This window comes from Lagopus muta, chromosome 4 (assembly GCF_023343835.1).
Source record: "Lagopus muta isolate bLagMut1 chromosome 4, bLagMut1 primary, whole genome shotgun sequence".
Classification (NCBI taxonomy): Eukaryota; Metazoa; Chordata; class Aves; order Galliformes; family Phasianidae; genus Lagopus; species Lagopus muta.
Window position 1 is genome coordinate 29,348,145 of NC_064436.1, and position 18,363 is coordinate 29,366,507.

General features: G+C 40.0%; 1 long non-coding RNA gene across 1 annotated transcript; it reads left to right on the forward strand.

Annotated features, from left to right (window-relative positions):
- The first annotated feature begins 223 nt into the window (after positions 1 to 223).
- LOC125692590 (uncharacterized) lies at positions 224 to 14,132 on the forward strand. Its single transcript, XR_007376768.1, has 5 exons — positions 224 to 292; positions 857 to 937; positions 5,265 to 5,482; positions 6,797 to 6,910; positions 13,854 to 14,132. It is a non-coding gene; the product is annotated as an uncharacterized LOC125692590 (long non-coding RNA).
- The last annotated feature ends 4,231 nt before the right edge of the window (positions 14,133 to 18,363 follow it).

Consider the following 18,363-nt stretch of genomic DNA (forward strand, 5'->3'; position numbering starts at 1 on the left):
AGGAGAACTGAGAAGTCCAGTTGGAGAATGTTTTCTGGGGCTCTCTCCCATAAACTTCTCCCTGAAGACACCTTTTAGTTTTCCCAGTGTATGGGAACTGTTGATCACAGCCTGAACCTCTGATCAACCACCTGAGGCAAGCAATAAGTCAGCTGCCGGAGGACAGGTGAAGGCAATTCACCTGTGCTACCAGAAGGATGGAGCCGACTCCACCTCTCCTAGACCCCATTTAAGTGCTGACTGCCACTGAGGAAAGATCTTTTTCTGGAGATTGGTCCTCATGGAATTTATTGTAAGCCTAGAATATCAGGAGCATTTTTTCATTTATTATCTTTCCACTGTGATAATCCTACTTAGCTTAACCCCTGTACACCTTTTAATTGTATACCAGGTCACTAAAGCAAAGTACTTGAGAAAAAAGTTTGTACCTATGTCCAGTTCTCCAGGCCCTTAGTCTTCCTAGGGAGGTGATGCTCCCTTTGAGCTTCCATGGATGTTTTTTTCTCTAAGATAAGATCCTGGCACACTAGCGCTCAATGGGCTGCTGTACAAAATGGAATTCAATTATTCTAATAACAGACTGTTTTGAAATACTCTTTATGCTTCTTTTTTTCAAATGAACTTGAGAAACATTTCTGTTTGAAAAAGCTTTAGAGATTTGCCTGTTCTTGATAATTTGAAGGCTGCAATTTGTACATACATCCTGATCCTGCTGTGCAAAAAGCTGGAGGAAGCCCCTAAGCAAGCTGGCTATAGAAATTTTCATTCTTAGTGCCTTTACTATAATCAAAACGTGTATTATGTGAATAAAGACTTTTTGTTTCGTTTCTTATTGTTTGTTTCCACTTTCTTCTAGTTTATTTACATCATATAAGAAAGCTTCTTCAGACCCACGCTTTCTGCTTCATTTCATCATCAAGTGCTACCTGCAAACTCTGTAAGTGAAGCCGTGTTAGGTAGAAGCTTGGTACGATTTACATGGGATTTTTTTTATCAGGTTCATTGTTTCTCCACATTTGAATTCTAGAACTATTTGGGACTCAGTACCTCAAATGCAGAAAACTTGTGCTGCAGGAGAACAGTTTTGGCCTAAAAGCATTTTCAGTCTACAGTCGGATTTCTCCATCTACAGCATTCTGATTTCAGATTTCCTATAAATCAGGGAACATATGCACAAAACAGAACTGAATACGTGCTGTTAAACATCTTTTTCAACTGAAAACCGAGTCCTGAGACATCTGAAAAACATCTTGGTTTCAACAGGGTCTGCTCAAACTCTTTGTCAGTCTCTCACCTGCAATGCTACTAGTGCTGATTGGAGGGAGCATGCTCATCAGCATGGAAGTTGCAGAACTAATTGTTAAGCTTTCTGCAGGTGCATTACTGAGAAGTACTTACTGGCTACATAAATGACTGTTAACTACTAGTGTATTTTCTAAGCTCTATTTGCTCCTTAGTATAAAGGGATAACTCTGTATCAGCCAAGAATTGGAAGAAGATAATGAGAAGAGTTAATAAGCAGGAGAGAGAATGACTTTTTAAACTGGTAAAGGGCGGACAGTAATAGGAAAAGAGGGAGTGGATTTCAAGTAGAAGAGGATAGGTTTAGATTAGATATAAGGAAACAATTATTTACTCAGAGGGTAATGAGGTGCTGGTACAGGCTGCCCAGAGAAGATTTGGATGCCTTATACAAAGGAGTGCCCAAGACTAGGTTGGATGGGGCCCTGGGCAGCCTGATCTGCTGGGTGGCAACCAACCTATGGCAGTGGGATTGGAACTGGGTGATCTTTAAAGTCCGTTCCAACTTTGTGATTCTATGAATCTACTGGATTTTGTTGTACTGCAGGTACGATGTGAGTGACAATTTTGAAGTGTGGACTTAATGCTAAGGCAACACACTTTATTTTTTACAGATTTACTTCAAAGGATTTCAGTAGTAAAGTAACTAACCTTCCAGAAAGTAATACAGTAAATGCCTATTTTTACAATTACTTGCTTAATCAGTTAATAACAAACCTTTCCATGGCTTTCCAAATTGGCGTGTATCTACATAGTACATATTCAGTGTTTTGACATCTCTAATGAAGGAAATGCTGGTGTCTACCAAGCACTGTGTTTTGTTTGCTGTTGTTTTTTAACCTACTTTTTACCTCTTCAAGGACCATTAATTTCTGTAATGGTTTTCTGCGAGACGTGAAAGTATAGTTCTCATTTCTGAAGTTGTAGAGATAGCTTAATGATAACAAATTATACTTCGCCAGATTGCATGTGGGAAACATTTGGACTTAATTGAATCACTTGTTTCTTACAACTGCAATATCATTTGCAAATATATGTAATTATATCTATATATACTTATATATATACTTTGTACATAAATATATTCATAATCAGGTCATTCTGATCACATTTAGCAATAGGAGAAACAGGATTTCTCTTGCTTGGACTGAAGAGGCACTTTGAATTTGTGCCACTTGGGTTCTTTATTTTCTTGTGGTCGTTAACAAAATTATAGGAAATGAGCTAAGTATTGCATCTTTTTCTTCTCATAAACATTTGTAACAGAAAGCGATCAAGTCAAAGTTAGGCAGCAAGTAGCTATCACTGTCTGTGGGGTAGAATGAATTTCTTACTATTCTGTGATATTTATGAAAGATTTAAAAATTAACATAAAACTCCTGTTAGTGATCATCTTGACTAGAACTTGTTCCTCCATGGGAGCCTGATGCTAACAGCCTAGTCAGATTCTTTTCTTTTTATCCAATTTATTGCCTATTCTTTTCAAGGGGCTGTTCACGAGATTGTTAGTATGTTCTTTCTTGGTTCCATCTCTTGCCTACAAGTAAGAGGTAAAGTTTGTAGCTTAAAGTTGTAGCTGTTACATTTAGTCATAGATTTTACCATATTTTTTCTTTACAGGGAAGATTTCAACATAAAATTTACAGTAATGCACCATGGTGTCAACTTCAGGAAATGTGGAATGTAACAGTTAAGCCTCAGTTACTGTGATTATCCTCTACTAATCTATGACATCTTTCCTCAATATTACTTCCCCTCTGGAAGAATTAACATTTTACTATTCATTATTCCATCCCTTGAGATTTTTCCTATACTTAAGCATACTTGCTTGAAAGAAGATGACTGAAAGGAGCAATCCCAGCACCAGCTTCAGCTGTGTTTTTAAGCTCTTCTCGTTTAGAAAGATCACCCTGTACAACAAACCAGGGAGCCCTACCAAGCCCACTAAGGTACTTGATTCTGTAGCATTTTCCTGGCAATTGCTAGAGACAGAATCACTTCTTAAGGCCATCTATTCCTTAAGTATGAATTTTTTTCCAGTATCGTCAATTACTTCATAATTGGGACAGTCCTCTTATTCTGCTTTCTAGTAGGTTTCTTCAATGGGGGATACTATTTGTTTCTTGAACTGGCAGGCTTTTCCTGCTTTTTAACAGTGCTTTCTCAGCTGTTTTCTGGTCCTTGTTTTTGTGATTAGCCTTTGCAGCAGGCTGGCATTACTAATCTCTGTTTTCACAGCAGCTTTGATGTATTCTACTCATATTGAGCTTCCCCATCTCTCAGTTATCCAGCTGTAGCTGTAGAACTTCCTCCTGTCTTTAACAGTAGCAATTTGGATAACATTCATTACAGCTCACAGCTCTGTAAAGTTTCTGCATTATGTTGACAGGTGCCCAAATATTCTACAGTGCCTTAGTCTTAGTTTAAATGAACATTTTTGTTTTTGAAACTTGAAACTGCAAGTTACTGTTACTAAAGAATAACGGATAACCTTTAGTTCACAAGGTTACTGCCTCTCCATTCTGCTTTACTAATTCACCATTTTACTATTTTTAAGGATACTAGGAAGTCATACTGAGAAGTGTATACATATAAAATATATATAAATAGTGAACACACCACTCATTCCTCCTGATTTGCCTAAAGAAGCTGAGGGTGCCCCATCCCCGGAGATGGTGAAGGCTGGGTTGGATGAGGTCCTTGGTAGCAACCAGCCCATGCCAGGGAGAGGAACTGGATGGGCTTTAAGGTTCCTTCCAACCTAAGCCACTTTATGATTCTGTGAAATTTTTAGGCTTTTTTCGGTTGGGTTATTGTATTAGGGTTGTTTTTTTTCTTTCGCAATGGCTTTGGATTGAACCAGTTGTGTGGCAGCATCAGTTTGTGGCACCACCTCTGGCAGGAGCAAAATCCTCAGATAACCATAGCCACACCTGAGCAGCGCCTAGGTACAAAGCTTTTTGGCTTTCTTACCCAAAGCCATATCCTGCCCAATGTTGAGGGTAAGGGCTGCAGGGCTGCACTGCCAGCTCCGCCACCTGCATGGGACTGGGAGTGCAGCAACAGCTTGCTGCAGCTCCAGGGGGCTCTTAACACAGTTGTAAATCAGTCCCCGTCATCACTTGAACGTAAGTATCATAGCTTAAAATTGAGTGTGTGTCAAGTAATCAATTTACAAATATTTAGTAATGAATTGTTAGTTTCCAAATGTTGACTGATTAATAATCAACTAGTAATTAGTTAATAAATACAGCAAATATTATATAAATACAGTGTGAAATTGATAATGTAATTTCCATTTTGAAAAGTGTCTTTCTCTTCAGGGATGAAAGAGCCATTTTGGTCCTAGGTTCAGGGTTTATCAAGCAGGGCACTGGGGCTGTTAGCATGCTCCCTGTGGCCCTCCATGGGGATCTGAGCAGGATTCATGCGTGCAGGTGGTAGGCTGCATCATTTCTGATTCTCCTTAAAGAAAGGAGGTGATGTCTGCTCTAGAGAGAGCCATGGGGAGTTTGGTTAATCCCTGAGGATAAAGCCAGGCTGCCTTCTGCAGAGGATGCTGGCAGCTGCTGCACTGCTTCTAGCGAGCCCCACACCCACCTTGGATGCTACAGGGAGTTTGCAGCTCCAGCAAAAGCTAATTGAAACTTCTGCTCATTATGTCAGTCTGGGCTTTGAAAGGTTGTGAATCAGTCACTGTCACAACTTGAGAATTAATATATTTTAAATAGTATAAATAATAAGTGGTTTATTGATTAAATAAAATTATAAATTGAACTAATTAGTTAAGAAATATTGAAAAAATAAAACTTGGCTCAGATGTTAAGAGCAGGAATTACCATGCTCTGAGCAAGTCTCTGGCTGCGGGTGCCTGGAAGTGTCCAGTCTGCATCCACACCCATTTCCACATGGACCTGTCCCAGAATAGCAACCATTGTGATACAGTGATTTACTTCTCCTAGGGCACCACTCAGGAAGGCCTGGCCATTGCTGGAGGAGCTCAGTCATGGCCTGTGTGAGGACATGTGCAGAGGCAGCGGTCACCCTCCTGCTCTCTGGAAGTCATTGCACGGAAAGCACTTGGAGACCCTCATGATCAGAAAAATGGCAAGAGGAGTCAAAACTAACATCCAAGAAATGCTAATAAAGCAGAAGAAACCAAAGCAAACAGAAGCTAGAGGTAAAAACAAATCTCCTGGTCAGACACAGCTGAACAAATATGAGTTTGGCACTACTGAAACAAAACAGCTCTCGGGGTGCTGCTCAGGCATTCACCTCCTCAGTGCTGAAGGCCACTAAAGCCTCACAGTCACCACATGAGATTTACTCACTACCTCTCCCTCCAGCCACTGTTTCCAGTCAGAGGTCAGTCAACAGAGACGAAAGCTGCTCTTTATCTGAGGGTGCTTGAAATGGCATGAGGCTAGCCAGTGACAGCAGCAATATAATGCCTTCCTATCTGGGAACTGAAATTTTTCCGAGGAAGGAAACAACAACAGAATAAAAGCAACTGTAATTAAGTATTTCCTCATCCATACAACGTGGGCTGGAGAGTTCCCTCCTTTCCTGAGAGCTGTTCTGGGAGCTGTGGAGTTTCAGCAGCTGCAGACCTGTGCTCCCAGTTCACACACCCAGTACTCACCACTGTGACCTCCATTTACACCCTGAGAGATATTTGTTTCCTCTCCTACACTGTGTAGGTTGATCATTGTGTGCTTGGTATATTTTCCTGAGTATCTCAGTTTCATCACTTTCTACTTGCTTTTTGTATGTATGGTCTTTGGCTGAGCCTTTTCTTTTCAGCTCAGTAGTGCTTGTCTGTGAGTTTGATATTTGGGGGGTGCTTGTTCTTGAGTTTGTTTTGGTTTTGTTTGCTTTTAATTTAATTGCAGCTGGCCTGGAGTTTTAAGTCAAAATGGCAGAAGGCCATTGTCTGGTTGCAGATGTGCAGTGCTCTTGAATCTTCCAGCATCCCAAAACGTCTGAGGGACTAAGGCCTGGGGGAAGTGGAGATTGTGGTTAAATGCAGTTCATCTCTCTGTCTCCATAACAATTATTAAACGCTTAGTGACAATAATATGTTAGTTCCTGAAGATAACTTAGTGTATCACCTGTGTATGGAGCAGTGGTATTTCAGCTGTGACCCCAATACCTTATCTTTTGCTTTGAGTTGTCTTCTGGGGATCACACTGAGAAGAGTGTTGTTGCAGGCAACAGGCATCCCTGCACAGCAAGATGCTGCCATCCCCCACATGAACTAACATGGTTCACAGTTTGGGCAGACAGGGAGAGGAATTGACAAGGGCACAAAGTACAAATCCGCTATGTATGCATTGGAAAAGAGTTACGTGCTTAGTGATGCAACTGCTCAACCAACAGTGCCTTTGTTTCTGAGGAGATGGAATAGAACTTACGTCGTCATTCCTGCTTCTGATATTTTTATGTTTTTATTTTTTTTCCCCTCCAAATTGTTTATAAGGACTTCTTTCCTCAGGGCACAGATCTCATGATTGCTACCCTGAAAAACCTGCTGTGTGCCAGATCCACAGGTGTGTGCGGCTGAATGGTCATCCTTCTGGTGGAATGCAAATGTGAACTACTCCAAAAGGTAGGAGGCTTTTCTTATTACTGTTTTCCTTTGGCACTTCAATTGTTTTGGGTTTGTTTGTTTGTTATTTGTTTTTTTTGGTTCTTTTTTTCTGACCAAAAACTAATACTGACATGGAGCAGCCTGGTTGCTGGTGCATGCTCTCTGTGGCAGCAAAATGCTCTGTATGGCTTTAAAAAAAAAATCTGGAGGGAGATGTGGGCAACTGTTTCTCTGAACCCGGTAAAGTAATACAGGCTGACAGGTTGATGGAAATTAGTTCTAAGTTGTTCTTTTTAATGTCCTAGGTGACTTGTGATTTTGGGAACTATTTCCACAATTCCTATTGCAGGAGCAGGGGGTACTTGTGGCAGCCTTGGTCAAGCGTGGAAATGTTTGCATGTCATAACCAGTCACCAAGGTGACAATTAGTGTGTGGGACTTCAATTTATCAGCTGGAGATGGAGTTCTATGAACATGCAGTGATCATTTTAGGTAGCCTTTTGTTGGCACTATTTTTCTAACTGTCCAAGAACCTTGTCTAGGAATAATGTTCATGCATCCTTTTTGAAAAAGCCCTCTTTATTGAGGTCATAGGGCAGTTATTGAAACTTCAGAGAAGTAAAACTTTAAATACATAACCTGTCTGCAGACCAAAAGCAGTATCAGCTATTTCACAATTAAGATAGGACGTGTTTCAGATGACATGAACACAGCTTTGCTGCTGTCAGAAGCTCTTACATTTGATTCTTAAGATAAAATCACTTCAAATTTCAAATGACTTTTGTACCTTTCACTGGGGGATTTAATGTCTAGCAAAGGCTTTTGCAAAACCTTTAAGGTGACCTGTAATGAAAGACAAAATTGCAGTTCTATTGTTGAAAATAACTCGATCAGTTAGGAGTTCTATTTCTTGTTTGGTTTTACCCCTTGCCCCTTTGCCCTTAAAGAAAACCTGAATGACAGTCATCCTTCCAAGAAAAGATGAAATCTTTCTCCCCTTGAAGACTTGAAGGTGTGCAAATATCATCAAGTATGTACTTTGGAGGCAGTGTTTAACATAAGTTGTGTTTTCAAATTGTTGAAATGGGTTGGGAAGTACTGTAGCTTGTTGTTTTCTGGAAGTGAGTTTCACACACTGCGAAGTCATGCAGGGGTTTCTCTTAGTTGCTTGTGTTGACAGCCAATCTTGAAGCCACAATATGTAGTTGCTGAAGTCCATAGAATCATTTGCCATAGTGCTGTCCCTATGAGAAATGGTGCAGTGCTCAAGAGCTAATGAATCTAAAAGGACACGGCCAGTGCGGTGATAAGGGAACAGATGTAGATACTAAGGAAATAAATGTTATAATTGGTGCTTTTCTACATTAACAGTAATGTCCTCATCCAGTGTTCCCTCACATACCTGGAATTAAAATGCCAAATGCCCAGTGTGTCAAAGTGAGGCTCACAGGATGCAGGTGTGAGAGGTGAACTGACATTTGCTTGGTGGGGCCCAGATGTGTGGTCTCCTGAAGAATACTTTCATGACTGTAAAAGTGTAGCATAATACATTTTGTCAGTGGACAACTGATAATTTGGAGTATAATTCATAGTGGTTTTACTTCCCTTTAGTTTTTGGCTCATATTAAAATGTTGTGTTTATTTTCTTGAATATTCATTTCAACTGTACATACGATTAAAAATAATGAATGGTTATTAATTTTTATCATTAGTGCTATCATTACACCTACTCATCCTTTGATATTATTGCTAAAATTATCTTTAATGGTTTTAATAGGAGCTATTCTCCCATGCTAATGAGGATATAAATCAAAGTATTAAACAAGATAGAAAGTACAATTTTGGACTGTAGTCTGAAATCACATTCCCCCTGTGGAGTGGATACCTTCAGGCTTTGCTCAGAAGAATAATGATGCATGTCTCTCTGATACTTACATGAGATGGGATTTAACAACTTTACTGGCATTGATGGAACTGTGACACTAGAGAGGGGAAAAAAATGGTAAAGGTGGGAGGTAGCAGTTAGTATGTTGCATTTCTGAACTCTCCTAGGTAGGAGGCTGCTGCAAGCTGCAAATTGGGGCTTAATCTATACTGAGTACTTGGGGAAATCCCACCTGTAGGACTCTAGCATGAAGTACCCTGTGGGAAGCCTATGCTCTGATACTGAGTAGATATCAGTCACTAAATCCCACAGGAGCATTCAATAACGGTCCCTGTTTAATAGCAAGGATATGTCTCTTTAAAAGCTGAGACATGGAAAAAAGGAATAAATGGTATCTCTAATAATCTTCGAAAGGGTGTCTGCTAGATATGATGGACAAGTTCTGCCCTCCTATTGTACTGTTACTAGCAGCAAAGCTGAGTACAGCCTAGCAAGGGCATGGTGCTGGCAGTGGATCAGAAAATCTAGCTTGTTCTCTGTGCTTTGTTGTTTTATTGGTTATTTCATTCAGCTCTAGTTAAAATGCCATCAATTGTTGGTTTTTTTTGTTTGTTTTTTTTTTTTTCCTCCCAGTGAATAATGAACTCCATACAACACAGTGCTCTTGACAATAAAAGTAATATAGCAGGCTAATAACTCAGTGTGTTTTCTGCATTCCTAAAATTTCCTGTTCGTGGTTCAGATCCCTCCTTTAAGAGGGTTTCAGGCTATTGCTTTAGACTCTGCTAATGAAAGGTTTTCTTATATCCATTTTAAGTTAATTGTTGCTAGTCCCATCAGTTTTGGGGGCCAAGGGCAGTGCTGCGCTGCATAGGGGAATCTGTTAATGGATTATATGAAGCTCATAGAAAGCAAAAGCAAAGAAATGCAACAAAAACGGTCAATTATACGCCTAGTCTACTCATGGCTAAACACTTTGAGCAGCTGTGTGGTTTAGTAACTTTAATTGGTGTCCGCTGGCTGTGTCTCTGAGGCTTTGGCTCTCTCCTTGGATGTCTGGTGGACTCTTGTCCAAGGAGGGATAGTAGTGATGCTAGTGGTCAGTGCCATAGCTTTTAGCTGTACTCTGGCTTTGTTCATCTACTTGAGTTTTGCCTTCCTCATGAGTGATGTGGAGTGGAGAGTAAGCTTCCCACAAGAAAGAAAGTAAGGCAGCAAGTGAAGTTATTGGGTGGAGAGTTTTCAACTTTGTCCTTTGTTATTCTTAATTAGCCTGTGGACCTCACTGTCACAGGGTGCTGCGAAGAGTGTTAGAATAACCTCAGAAGATTTAGCCAAGTTAATGGACACATTAAATATTCATTAATAGTTGATGTTCAAGATAAAAATCTCTTGCTTGGGAACACTAGTCTTTTATCTACCCTACTGGAAGGGTGTAGTGGGCTCAAGATCTACACTGACTTGATCTAAATAATTGCTACTGGAAGATGTCAGCTATCCAGGCTTCAGACAGACATGACTTGGCCAAGGACATGTGGCCAGCCTGACACAGTCAAGCTGGAGCCAGGTCTGTGGTGCTTCAAGCCAGGACTGGAGCTGCCCCTTTCAGTCCTATCAGTGGGCAGCCCGCTCTATTGGTACTTGCTGAGTGCAGGCTTTTGCTGGTGTATGGCACATCTGGGGATAAACACTTTCAAATCTGCTTGGCTTTGATAAAGGGCTGTAATTGATGTGGCCTTGAAAAGCTATCTTGTTATGTTACGTAACACTTTTGCATTAATGTTGGTGCTTTTTTTTTTTTTTTTTTACAAGAGATAATGAAAGCTATACAACCAAATGGGGGGGGGGGTGGGGGGGGGGGAAGGGAGGAGGGGAATTACAGATGTATTTTCTCTTTGACCTTAGTAAATGAGGTTTCCAGTGCCAGTCATTTTTCAAACTACTTTTATTACATATCATCATGTGTCTGTCTGAGGCCATCATCCCTAGTTTGAATAGCAACAGCTCCCTCTGTCTGCCTTGAGTAAACAGTAGGCTGTTAAACATTGATTGACGGTATCTTCATCTTTCCTACCCAGTGAAATATATGTTCTCTGGATGCACGTGCAGATTAAATGAGATTGCTTTAGATGTTTTTCATATATTCTTAGGAATGGTTATGAAATTCTTCCTTTTACTTCAACTCTCATACGGACAAACTATTTTTAAAAGGTAGGTGAGGAGGGGGGAGGGCATTCTTGCCTTACTGGAAGAGTCTGTGTTCTGTTGAAAGTGAGTTTTGAAAATCCTGTGAGTTACTGACATACTGAATGTTTCTCAAGATATTTGAACATTTTTTTAATAGTATTTCAATGTATTGCAGTTTTCTGTATAATAAATGTGAACTGAAGCATTCTGTTAAAAGTAAGCCATGCATGCTTAAGAATGTAACAGTAGCTCAGCATTAACAATGCTGTTACATTCATTTTTGCAAACTATTGTTGTATTACAACTGAATCTCTAGCTAGACATTTGCCTTGTGATGAAGAGCCAGCATGCTATTAAAAGCAAACTATTATCTTTTCTTAGCTCTTTTCTCACTTTGACATTTGTCTCATATAGAGGCTTTTTGTCTATAGTAAATTCCACTGCTGAGATTATGTAGAACGCTTAAGGATTATGAAACTCCTCCTTTAAAGTTTGTATCATACCTCATCTGATCTTATAACGTGTAAAGGAAAACCAGTGGCTTGGCTGGAGTTTGTCCTGGCCCAAAATATTTTGCTCAGAACTTCTCCTGTTAGTTCTTTGGCATATGAAAATAGTTCAGCAAAGATGATAACTGCGTCAAGCCATCATCTACTACTAGAAAAGCATTTGTAATGCATTAGGCTGCAGGGTAAATTTCAAGCTAAGTGCTCTTACTCATCTCCACCCCAGGAACAATGCAGGCTTGTGAAGGTCTGTGGGATATGTAGTCCAGCAAGGGTAGACTGGATTCAGGTGTCATATGCAAATTCTTAAAGATGGCTATAGCTCCTATGAAGTTTGGCTGCAGTATTTGTGAATGAAAGACTTTCAGCTCTCATGTTTCAGCTTTTTAGGGATTTTTCTCTTAAGTTATAATTCCCATCCGCTTAGGGGAAAAAATATTTTTCTGTTAGGCTACTGCTGCCTTCTTACTGGATAGGACAAGATGAATTAAGCTGTTGGGTTGATTTTTTTTTTTTTAATATTATTTTTTTCCCAGGCTAAAAATAAATAATTAAAATCTCCCTCAACAGCATCAGCTCTCTAGTGTTCTGATTTTGGAATGAAAAAACAAAGGCATATCTGCATCACTGTGTATAGGCAGAGCTGTAAGAAGTTGCAGTAAATGTGGTGTTCTGCTTCATAGCATGTATCAAACAAGCCATGGAAGAACATTACTTTTCAAAAATTTGTGTCAGAGCAGCATTTTATGAAGCCCTCTGGTCTTTCTTGCAACATAACCAGATCCTGAGGGTTTATTTTAAGAGATATGTAACTTGTGGAAGATGAAGTTGAAGCTTTGTCAGAACTAGAATGTGATCACAAATCTTGACAGTTTATACCATTAACTGCCAACAAACTGGGTAACACCCAAATGTCTCCTTGGAAGTGACAATCCTATGGTGGAGCATTATGCAAGCTAACAATGTCTTCTCAGGGATTCTACTTTATCCTTGGAATAAGGTAGTTAGTTTTACATGAAATAGAATTCCAAAATTAAACTTGTTTTAAGCTTCTTGGATGTCCTCTTTTGATTTGTAACTCTTTTACTCTCTGAATTAAAATGTATTCATATATATTTATGTAATGCATACATTCTAAATGTAAAAAAATGTTGCTCGAAATTCATAATGCAATTTCTTATGTTAATCATTCTTTCATGGGATATTTTCTATTTATCTTTTCCTTTTTCCTTTCAGTAAATGCTAATTCCAATATCAAGGTGCACTTGCAGCATACATTTTGCCGACAGTCCACTTAGCCCCAGGGTGCTTGACTAAGTTATTGATTCAATCACTGCTGACTGTTCATTCAATGGCAAATGCCTGGCCCCTTTACACTGGGCTTGGTGAACTCTTGTGTGGCTACTTGTGTGTTTAAAGAAAATTCAAGCTCTATATGCTGTTTTGCATGTAAAATTATTAAGTCTACAGCTATTTCTGTTCTTTTTTTTGCTTAAGTATAATTGTGTGCTAGACACAACACTGGTTCTGTGATGCTTGGCATACTTTCAAGAGACAAGAGCATACACCATAGGAAGATAAGAGAATCTAGCTAGGTAGATTGGATGGATGAAGAGAGGGGACAGTTAGATTCCTTATGCTGCATTGCTACACCAGATGTTTCCCAGCTAGTATGGTGTTCAGAGTTTTAAGGACCATCTCTGTCAAATTCTGTGACAAAGAGTCACCAGGCTCCTGGACTTATGCTGTAGAACATAAATTCTCCATGCATGTGGGCAAACCAGGAACAGAAGCGGTGGTTTGAACCACACATCTTCCTTCCACCTTTCAGAAAGTGATGTGTTGCTTATGCTTATCTGGTGATTAATATGAGGGAGCCAGGATGTGCCCTCCCATCCCTTATGGATGACTTTTGTAAATGAGGATGAGAAGTACTAAAAGGGAAAGGGCAAAGGAGGTATTATAAGAGGTACTGAGCAGTCTGTCTTCCACTTTTGAGAGACCCCAGCTTCTGACTTCAGCTCCATGTGATGGGATTCCCATACATGGTGTAAGCATGAAACTCATGCTGACTTAATAACCAGAGGCTGAACCAATCTCTGGTCACTCCACAAGTACCTGTCCTTGTGCCTGGCCTTCTGTATACTTATCTGCACCTGCACTGTTGAAATCTGTAAAGAAATCCTTTTCAGACTGAACCAAAAAGTACAGTCTTTGTGTGCACAGAGGGCTTTACAAAGGTTATTAATTGAGTTCTCGTGCCAACCTTTTTCTGGTTTGCTTCCCATTGTTTCTCTTTCTATGGGAATTCCTCCTCTGAATTGGCATCTGGTGACTCTGTTTTGTTTATTTATTGGTTTGAACATGGCATTTTGTGTTGCAGGTTTTCTATTACTGCATCTCTTGATGTCTGTGTTGGAAAGTTGAGCTGCCATGAAGATCTCCATGAGTTGTTAAATCCACTGGGGTCATGCTGGAGGGTTATTGCTTATTGTTTTTTGAAGGAGGTAGAACCAGCTCCAAACACTGTGCAGCACTGAATGTGAACTAATATTTGGGACAGCAAGGAAATCCAATGTGTGTCTGAATTGAGATTCTTTCATAGGCCTTCTGAAAGCAATTCTGAGCATGTTTTGAGCTGCTTTCTCTCTGATTCTGTAAAAAAAATAAAAAGTGTAGGCACAAAAGACCAGCTGCAAAGATGCTTTTTCTGGTCACTTGTTATAACTCTGATTCACTACTGCATTCAATCTCACAGATTGTTGGTACAATAGGCCAACATGGTTCCATCTCTCCCATCAGTAGCGAACGCTGTACACTGCCTCAACCTTTATGATGAGTAGTGATACAGTTATTGCACACGTGCAGCCTTCATGTGAATTTTTTTTCAGACTGCTCAAAAGAGATTAGGTCACTCCACAGGCATAAAAAACATCTTCGTAATACTTCTTCTGAAAGAAATCAGCAGCTTCCCAAAGGGGAGAGAGGGAAAACTTCTATTGAAATAGTTCGGAAACTGTTACAGTTCAGTATCTGAAAGGTATTGATTGTAAATAAAAAATTGTTACTACTGATCTGCGATTTCAGCTGTGGCAGGAAAACAAAGACGACTGCAAAGAGGGGACTGTGGGGAAGGAGTAATTTGCCCATCTGCAAGGCAATACCTGTAATACCTAAGCAGTGATTTAAGCACCTTATGGTATGATGAAAAGGGTGAGTTGTCTGCAAATGGTGCTTGATTTCAAGGTAACTAGTTTAGGCTACATGCTTGGCTTCTTGCCACTTTGTGTAGGATAAAATTCTCTCCTACATAAGAAACAAGTTGCTGTTTTGTTCAATTTTCTATTCTGAAGTAATGACAAGTTTTCAAAGGATGTTGTATCAGTAAATGGAAATCAGGTTGGGATTTACCTATTCCTTCCTAATGCCAAAGCCGACTTTGCAGATGGAAGATAAGGAAGGCTGGTGAGTACTAGGTTGTGCTGTACCCCACGAAGGCATTTAGTGAAAAAAACATTCAAATAGCTAAATACAAAGCCAATGTTATTTATTAATGCCAAGCTTCATCACAGGGTGATTGTCAACCCACAGAGAAAATGTGTTACATCTCCTTAATGTCAGTAAACTGCACTCTACCTGTGGGGTTAGAGATAGTGGTAAAATCCAGACATCATTTGCTTTTGTTCTTAGAGGTTTTGTCTCATCTCACTTCCTCCGAAAGGCTCATTCCCCTATGTCTTTAGCTCCTCGTGTGGACTCTGAACTCAAGTTATCTGTAGTTTCCTTGCACAGACCTGTTTTTTAGACATGAGTTAATATGATTCTGCTTGATCCCACTCATATCTAAATCTGAGTCTCCCAGATTCATTTCCCAGTAAGCCAGCTGTTTCTCAGGAAGCTGTTCACCTAATTTGGTATTTGGGGTTTTGCACCCTAGTGTGAGGGAAGACTCAAGGTCCAAATCTAATCAATTAGTTATCATCTGTCTGAAAATTCCATCACTAGATAAAATAAAGACTTCTTAAAAATTTCTTTGATAAGTGAGAAGAGAAAGGTGTTTGGAAAACTTCAAGCTGACTTTCTGTCGCAGAGATTTTCTTGCCCAAACTCTCCCAAAAAATCCAACATAACGGAATGACTAAATAGCAGGGAATCTTATGAAGGCTTCTGCTGACAGTGCTAAGCTTGAGGCTGTGTTATTAAAGTAAGTGAAATGTTTTCACGTCATAAGGAGTCAGCCACAACCTTGAGATCTTCTGTCTTGAAATGTGTTATAATGAAGCACAATAAATAGAGATTGGAATGTGACTACCCCATAAATAGTGAAAACTTAGGTGTGATGGTTGAGACAGATTAAATGAGACTTTGTAGACAAGTGCAACAAAGATGTGGTTTAGTTCTTGGATTTGATGATCTTTTGGGTTGGCTTTTGTTTTTCTTTGGTTAATGTTGCTCCATGTCTGGATTCACGAAAACTGAAGCTTAGTCTTGACTTTTGCTGAATCCCTGAGGTCAACCTGGAACAATATGGCTGGTTATGCAGGTTTTACATATCAATTTTCACATTATTTCCCCCTTTACTATCATGGTTTAAGTTTTCTTCTCTTTGAGGCAGAGAAGAGTTTGAGGAACACAGGTTTTGATGTATAACTTGACCTTCAAAGTCCAAAAAAAGCACATAGAAATCAAAGGCTTGACATGAAATAATTGAATTTATTCTGCAAATGGCAATGCACTTGGTTCTTCCCTTGAAGAGGCTGTATTGCCTTTAGGTTTTACTGTAATCAAGACAGCCACTTGCTGGATATTGATAATTTAGCTGCTGCCACTCTGTGAAAGGTAATTCACTAACCACTGCATAACAATTTTCTCAGGAGTTGTTCCCCAGCTGGTTATGAGCACTTCTCAAATGTTATTTTCTTCCAGTTTCACTTATGCAAAAAGAGAAATATATATGAACATAAGATTCCAATAAGCAAGTGGAGTTCTCATGCTGAAAAGTAGTATTTCCACTTCAGATTGTTGCAAATCCCTTTTTGTGAGGAGGCAAAGGCAGGAGCATGGCACTAGTCACATAGCTAGACCACATGCTTGCTGAGCAAGACTGGCAGGGAGCAGAGTGACAACATGAGGCTGACACAAGGCAGAACTGCTGGCTTCAGAAAAAGAAGAAAAAAAAAAAGAAATCCTGGGGTTATAGCCTACCTAAATCCCAAAACTAAGGATTATATTTTGTATATTAAAGTCTGAGAATTTTCAGCATCAGCAAAAAAAAATATTTTGTCATTTCTGTGCCAAGTCTATTGCTGTGTGCATTGTACTGTCTCTTTGGTTCCAGTTAATTTAGCTATAATCTCGTTCCTCACGTTCAGGGGTAGTGTCATACCTTCAGCAGTTGAGGTTACAACTTAGGCAACAGATTGCTTTAGCTTGGCTGCCTAGTATGGCTGCTCCTGTCTCTGAGTAAGGGGATGCATGTTCTCTGATAGGAAGGCTGGCATAGTAGTAAATGGACAAGATCCGCCCGTCTTGCAAAGAACTGGCAAGTCTTTGCAGGTCTGACATATACTCGGTGAAACGGGAAATAATTCCTTCAAAGCTATGTAGGCTGGCTATGGTATTGTATGAATCCCTTTGTTTGTGGCTCAAAGCTTGCTTCCTGTGGTATTTCTTGTGATAAGACTGACTTGTCTAGGAGATGAGTGATAGGTGTGTTGCCATGTGGCAATCAACATCACTGTGTGACAATTTTACATTTGAAAGCATTTCCTTTGAAGCTGTTTGCCTTCGGAAGGTAGTGCTCAGGACTGTTTACTGGCGGAAGATCTAGTCTATGACCAAATAACTCCTGTTTGCTATGGGACACTGGGGGGTGATACCATTATATCCTTTGAAGGCAAGATACAAGTTGGTGCCTCCCTGCTCCCTCTTATCTGCTGGCAAGACCCAGAAGATGGGAACAAAGGAATTTCTGCTGAGATCCCAGAACCAGAAGCTACCACTCGAAGTAGAGCTGACTCAACCACTTTGGATTTGAGTTGTCACTCCCAAGAGAGCTGACTCGACCACTTTGGACTTGTAAATGAGTTGGAACTACCATTGAAAAGTCACCATCATCACCATGGTTATCATCGTTGTCATAGGAACAGCAACTCCCAATGACCTACCACAACTGAAGATCAGTGACTGAACTATGAACCACGCTGGATCCATAGTGGTGACTTTCTCCCTCTTGCTTCCTATAAAGACTTCTTGCTTCTTTCCTATCTTTTCTATTGCCCTTCTTCCCTTCACCATCACCCTAATTCATAATACTGCCTATCCTCCCCGTCCCCATCTCCCTGATTAAGATTTGTAATAAACTGGTTGGGCCAACATTTGAACCGTAGTTTCTTAATCTCAGTCTGGGTATACAGGTATCAGAGAACCTCCTCTCCCTCCTAAAATTGGAGCAAGACAGGTACCCATGTGCCTGGGCATCTTGCTTGGTCTGTGGAGAGAGATGTTCCCAATGGAGAGATGGTCAAGCTCTACTCTCCTGTTTGAATTGGTTAGATAGCTCTGAGACACGTGCAGAGGTGCAGTCCTCAGTCTGTTGGAAATCATTTATGCTTTTTCTGTCCTGTGCTTCCTAGACCTTGATAATTTTATTATTTCAGCTGAACAGGAGGTTTACCTTGTTAAATTCAGGGAGTGCCACTCTGATGGCAGCAGTCTTTTTATCCTGTTCTTGTTTTCTGCCAGACCTGAAAAGCATGATTAATCTCAGTGTGTTGCAAAGGGTGCGACTACGTGTTTCTTTTGCCTACAGTAAAATACAAAGCATTTGATCTAATTCTACAGCATCTGTATGTGGATCCATTTATTTATTTTACATCTTTTTATATTGTGAA